This window comes from Sinocyclocheilus rhinocerous, unplaced genomic scaffold (assembly GCF_001515625.1).
Source record: "Sinocyclocheilus rhinocerous isolate Xijiao unplaced genomic scaffold, SAMN03320098_v1.1 scaffold198, whole genome shotgun sequence".
In the NCBI taxonomy this organism is placed as follows: domain Eukaryota; kingdom Metazoa; phylum Chordata; class Actinopteri; order Cypriniformes; family Cyprinidae; genus Sinocyclocheilus; species Sinocyclocheilus rhinocerous.
In genome coordinates this window covers 225,969-233,066 of record NW_015635035.1, presented here as the reverse complement: position 1 = coordinate 233,066, position 7,098 = coordinate 225,969, and the positions used below count along the sequence as shown (strand labels likewise).

The following is a 7,098-nucleotide window of genomic DNA, read 5'->3' as shown; positions in this document are numbered from 1 at the left end:
TTAAAATTAAATATGAACACAGTTTGGATTAAATAAAAGTACAGTCAAATTTTATCTCCTGTATAGACTTTGCTGTACAATGTTTGATCTAGTAACATCTTACAGTGAGTGAACAATATGTATTGGTACCAAATACTGAAATTTTGGTACCGTGACAACACTAAACCCCTATAGTAATAAGTTTTCACATTTTTTTATTGAATTACAGACATGTTTCTATATAATTTCCAGCAGCTAATCCCTGAACCTTTGGGATCAGCACTAATATAGCTTAGATTTCTGCTCTTTCAGTAAGAAGTCTGGTTGCATTTTCTCTTCAAGTTTTCCAGTAGGCTATATAAAGTAGCAGAACCCAACACTGAATCTAGTTAGTTAGTGAGTTATCAGACAAGGGCAATTGTCTCTGGTCCTCCTTGTCTAATTGGCAAGATGAGGTTGGAGCTGCTAGTGTGAGGGAGCGCAGGAGGGCTGTCAGCCTGGAGCAATGGAGTGAAAACAAAAGAAATTGGGGCTGTTTATTATACCTTCTAGCTGTCTGTAATATGATTTTCTCTTTAGTGCCTTGCTTACTCATTACCAGAAAACCCAGGTGTTTATCTAGCTCTGTGTTTTATATTAAATTGTATGCAATTCATCGCAATAGAGATGATGTAATCATGAAGGATTTGTCTAATTATGTATAAAAAGTAAGCCTCCCTAGTTAGGGTGCTCAACATTTAATATGCAGCACCCTTCTCAAAAATGGACCTGTACTATTTTTGACATCTCTAGAATCCCTTGCAGTGTCATAATGAGTGCCAACATAAACAGTATGCTGGTGATGGGACATCCTATCAGGATTGTTTGAGGGCCAGAGGCTTCTCCTTTGAGGATGATAAATTGAAGCGTGGCAGCTGCGGTCGAGCCCAGAGCTACTGAATCTCCTGAGTGGTGGGGTGGTGGGAAGCTGATATGTCACCCCTCCAGTCCTCCCTGCTCCTGTGGGAATGAGGAGGAGGGTGCGACCGGGCTTCAGGGAGGGAATTAGTGCCCACCGCAGAAGCTCTGCTGGAAACACACCTCTCTGTTCCACCGATGGGACTGCATATTAATTTCTGCAGTATGTGGTTGGTTTCAAGTGATGGATCATCCAAACATATGGGGAGGCTGTGCATGAGTATATTTCACTTCAAGGTCCTTTTCAACTTTTTCCATTAATACAAACAACATCTCAGCCAAAATGCATCTCCCTTTCCCCCTGTTCATGGTTTATCAAGAGAGAGAGGGAGGAAAAAAGTATTATTTGTTTAAGCCTGCAGTCAGAGCCAGTGCACACATATGCATACATTTGTCTCATTTCACCTCAGAATTCAGATGGTCGGAACTGTTGTACAAATTAAATAATATTATTTTATATTGCTAAGCACAAACATGTTTTGTCTCAGGGCATCTCGAATTAACCTCGTCTGGATAGGAATAACATTCTGCTATGTGAATCGTGTACATACATACTGAGAGGAAAATCTAACAACACACTGACCACAAGATCATGTACTTGCAAGAATGATTCTACAAGATCTAATAAAACCGCACACCTCAAAGCAATTTAACGGTAAACAGTGAACCACTATTTCTACTGTAACCAAAATGCATACATGAGAAGGAATGTTAAACATCTTGTCATTCTCGGAAGTCCTTGTTTCTGTGTTCCTTAAGTTCTGTTATTTTAGCTTCTCTTCCTGACCTCTGTCAAATATAAGATAACTTGCATCACATTCAAACTAAAAACTACAACTCAGACTGTTTCTGAGTAGTTATTGGAGTAATGACTCAATGACTTCATGTCACAAAGACTTGTTTAGTTTCTGAGTGAAATGGCTATGTAGCCTAACAGTTTGAGCGAATGAGTCAAATATAGTTAAGATGTAACTTGGTGTAACATTCAATTTGTTGATTCTACTGGCACAAAAATAACACATTTCACTGGTAATGTCACAATTGTTTTATATTTTGAGGAAACCATTTACTATGTACTACACGACGTCTGTTAAAGGTCAGGTCATCGGGAAAACATTGCATTCAAATTATTGTATATAACCATCTAATAAACATCTTGAAAGTGGTGATTCACATACATTCTTATCCACAAACATCAAGAAAACAACTGTTTACTGCAGATGAGTAAATGGTTTAAAAATGACGCAGATGAACATGCACACATGGATTAGTTCACAATGGTGCTTTGTATCCAAGCAACTTAATCGCAAATTACTCACAGATGCTAAGATTCACAGGTATAATTTGTTGATAATTTGTTGAATAAAGTGAATGTGCTTAAAATGAGGATGGCATATTTTGCCACCAGAAAAGTGAACGGTGACATTTCCAGAGTGCTTATTTTGTTTTATTGTTATGACTTTGGTTTAGAAATGCAGTTAGAAAATGAAGAATGTTGCCCAGAAGGTGCCATCTCATGCTGTAATACTGTTGGTGGAAGCTGATAATAAGGAGAATACTAAATTATTTTGTTATTTAGATATATTAGAGACCTGGAGCTTGTCCAGTGACCTTAATTTTTTGTTAATAAATGTTTTGTCATAATGTATAATCAACGACCAAACAATAACACCTCACAAGTCAATTCAATCACGTTCTCTCTATTTTATTTGATTAAACCGCAATTAAACAGATGTAGCCAGTAGTGACCACTGTGAGCACGCATTAGCAAACTGGGTTTGTTTGATTTCCTTTTCATTGTTTTAGTGCAGTGAATGTCAAAGCAAGTTGTAACTCAAAGACAGTCAGTTATGAGAGAGCTGACAGAGAGAGACACATGCAGAGATTCGATCCAAGCACCCAGCATGTCACAAGGAGTTAGAAGAGCCATCCCTCTGAAGATCATGTCACCAAAGATTAATTGGATCTCTGCTCCTCTGAGTATTAGTGATTGGTTTTCAGAAAATACAGGTTTTTATCGTACTGGCTCAGGCAGTGCTTCAGACGTTTCTAAGACTGAGGCTTTACAATTATTCTTAACTCTGACTTATCTCAGAGTGGCCCAACAAAAAGGTTTGTCTTTCCTTCCAGCACGTTCTCTCCATATTAGTCACATATATACAACAGTTCAATAAACAAGAATATAGTCATTTTAATACTTAGTAAGTTCCTATATCACATTTAGTCACTGTCACTAGAAATTTCCTTTTTTATAGTTTGCATTAAGCTGTGAAGAAAAAATACAATTGAATTATTATTATCTAAAACAAAAATGGTTACATTTACCAGTATTCCTATAGGTTTGTCTTTTGTTAATAATAGTGGATTAATGTTGTATTATTCCATATACATTATTACATTATACAAATTTGTTCTATTATATGAAAGTCCTGCAGTTCATGATATGCATATCATGTTTTTTTTTTCTTTTTCTGTTGAAATCTCACATGGACATATACAGTATCTTCCTTAAACATGACAAAATAAATGAATGACTTTTTTGTTTTTCATATAAAAATGTGCGTTCCCATTTGTACCATACCAGTGATTTGCAGGTAAAAGAATGGAGTAGCAAAACAAACCCAAAGCTAATTATCTATGAGAGAATATTTAAAAAAAAAAAGGTTTTCTTTCTACAAAGCTATCATGGTTGTTTACAAAACAAACCAATCTCCAGAGTTTGTGGCTGTGGTAACCATTACATTTTTTCCTCAAAAAAAAAAAAAAGAAACGTCCTTTTATTAAATTAAGAAAATTCTTCCTTTAATGTTTTCAACTCAGTTATGTATCAGAAGTGTTGTCAAGAAATAAGTTTTTTGCACCTTCTGACCACTGCATAGGATTTTTTTTCAGGATACTTTTTTCAGAAGCTTCACTGCATTTTAAATACTTTAAATTAGGGCTGGGCGATTTGGCAAAAAATTTAAATCTCGATTTTTCCAGAATGTTTGACTGATTCTCGATTTTTAAAAAAATGATTTTTAACTTGTCAACTTGAAAATTTAACTACAACATGATTCAAGTAACTTTTTCTTTACTAACCCTCTAGTTAAAGAAAATTATATTCCAAGTGCAGCACACAAGTTGTCAACATGATGTAAATGTTAAACAAATTACTTGTTAAATATCTTTGCAGAACAGATGCACAAACTACAACTACATATTGTACAAACTTGTCTTATATTATGTGTTCAGAAATATACGAGGAAAATGCTTTTAAAAAATTTCAAAAGTCAAGGTAATTCAAATTCAAAATGGCTGAAGGTATAACACCAGTAGACTATTATTAACTATAAATGTTGGTTATACTTTATTTCGATAGTCCACTTTAGACATTCTATTAACTATAAGTAACTTTGTAATTACATGTCAACTACATGTCAACTAATTATCATTAATTTGCAACTACATGTCTACTAACTCTCAGAGTAGACTGTTAGGGTAGGTTTAGGGTTAGTAGAATAAGTTGACAAAGAAAGTGTTAGAAGATATTAAGCAGACAGTCTACTAATACTCTACTAACTGCTAGTTGACATGTAGTTGCAAAGTTACTTACTGTTAATAGAATGTCTAAAGTGGACTATCGAAATAAAGTGTTACCTAAATGTTCTGTAAAAACAACAGCAGCTTTCAGCCTGTCACCATGATGCAAACATGAAATAGCAGACATACAGTAGTTCTTTACAGGTTTTTTATTCGATTACGCTGCTTTTCCATTGTTTTTTCTGTGTAAACATGGATGTGTTTGACTGTTGCGCTCGCGTCTCTTGCAGTGTCTCACGCATGAAACACCATTCTAAAAACTGCGCTCAAGATAAAAGAAGTTCACTCCCATCTTCTTGCATGTTTTATCTATTCCACTGCCCCTTTGTCAACACAAAAGCGCATTCTGTGTGAATGGCGCTTAGCGCTATATTTATGGTACTTCACAGAGCGCATCACACGTGAGCGGTTAATCCAACCGCATGACCGTTCTTTTCTCTTTACTGTTATCACCGGCATATTGTCAAAGTCTCTAATTCTAACATTTGGTAATATTTCTATTAAAAATCGCGATTCCTCGATTTCTAAAAAATAAAATCGTGGCAAAACATTAAATTAATCAATAAAATAGGGAAAACCGCCCAGCCCTACTTTAAATTATTAGTTACTTGTACTGTAGGTTGGTAATCTACTCTGAAGCTGTAGCTTTCCAAGCTTCAGTACAAAAACACTGCAGATGAAATACATGGATGTATTGCAGATTATACATTTCATTGCAGATTATACATGTTACTGTCAAATGCTACAGTGACTTAAGCATGTTTTGTGACATTTATAATTAGAATGCATGCACATCCAACTTTAACATGCGCATCAGATGTTTGTACACAAGCATCACACATAAAATGAGATTTTTTACATATTTTTTATTTTATTTTTTTTATTTACCTTTATTTAACCAGGAAATTAAAAACTCTTGAGATTTAAAATCTCATTTACAAGAGGGTCCTGGCCAAGATAGGCAGCACATTTAGTTACACATAAAACAAAATACATTCGTTTACATACACAGAAACATACACAAATCACTCAAAACATTTACAATCAGGTGACTCTACAATTAGATCCTTTAAAATACATTTAAAATCATTTAGTGATACCAACTCCTTTAAGCATAATTTATCTTGTAGTCGATTGCAATCAAATGGAGCAGCATAACTAAATGCCCGTTTGCCCATATTAGTACGAACTTTAGGGATGCTTAAAAGATAATAATCTTGTGAGCGAAGACCATAATTATTTACACCTTTTTGTAAGATATTCTGCTGTAAATACGAAGTAAGTAAACATAAAATGATTTTATATATAAATAAGTACCAATGCTTAAGTCTACGGGATTACAACGCCGGCCATCCAACCCGAGAGTACAATAAACAATGATGAGTAAGGGCTTTTGAATTTGTGATGAACCTTAATGCTCCATGATAAACTGAATCCAACGCCTGTAAACAATGCTTAGGTGCCTGCATGTATATGATATCACAATAATCCAACACTGACAAAAATGTAGCTGCTACCAATCTCTTCCTTGCTGCAAAAGAAAGACAATAATTGACTCTAAAAAAAAGGCCCAGTTTCGACTTTAATTTTCTCACAAGGTACTGAATATGAGGCCCAAAAGAAAGAGAATCATCAATTAAAAATCCCAAGTATTTATACTTAGATACTACTTCAATCTCCAAACCTTGAAGAGTAGTGATTGAGCATGAGTTTGAAAGTGCAGACTTTCTTTTTGTAAACATCATAAGTTTAGATTTCTCCGCATTTAAAACAAGTTTTAAATCACTCAGTGTATGCATCAAAATCAGATTGAAGATGACTCAGAGCCTGATCCAATGTTGATGCAGAGGAGTAAATCACCATATCATCAGCGTATAAATGAAAATTTGAATGTGCGAGATTATTCCCAATATTATTAATATATAAAATAAATAATAATGGCCCAAGGACTGATCCCTGTGGTACGCCGATATTTACATTCAGAGTACAAGAAGTGAGTCCCTCTATATTTATACATTGAGATCTATCCGATAAGTAATTAACAAACCATCCGACAGTATTTACTGATAAACCTACACTAAGTAGCCTCTGCTTCAAAATTTTATGATCTACGAAATCAAAAGCTTTGGATAAATCGATAAAAAGAGCAGCACTATGGTTTTTATTATCCAATGAAACCATTAAATCATTTAATACTTTTATAACTGCTGTGGATGTACTATGTTTTTCCCTAAAACCGGATTGGAACTCTGATATGGCATTTTTAGAAGATAGAAATTCTTTTAATTGATCATTCACAAGCGATTCCAAAACCTTCGATAAAATAGACAATTTTGAAAAAGGCCTATAATTATTCAATACAGTTGGATCACCCCCTTTAAATAATGGCCGAACATAAGCAGTTTTCCAGATAGAAGGAATTTCATTTGTAGCTAAAGAAAGATTAAAAAGATAGGTTAGTGGTGGCGCAATAAAATCAGCTGCCAGCTTTAAGAAATGTGGATCCAACTTATCTGGACCAGCTTGTTTCCTACTATCTAAAGATTTAAGTGCCTTATTAACCTCTGAAACTGTTACTGG

General features: G+C 34.6%; 1 long non-coding RNA gene across 1 annotated transcript in view; it reads left to right on the top strand.

Annotated features, from left to right (window-relative positions):
• The window catches only part of LOC107746260 (uncharacterized), a 24,582-nt gene that overhangs the window by 10,778 nt on the left and 6,706 nt on the right, over window positions 1–7,098 (top strand). The window contains exon 2 of the long non-coding RNA XR_001640673.1: window positions 1,303–1,307. This is a non-coding gene — a long non-coding RNA (uncharacterized LOC107746260). The remainder of the gene's footprint in view (window positions 1–1,302; window positions 1,308–7,098) is intronic.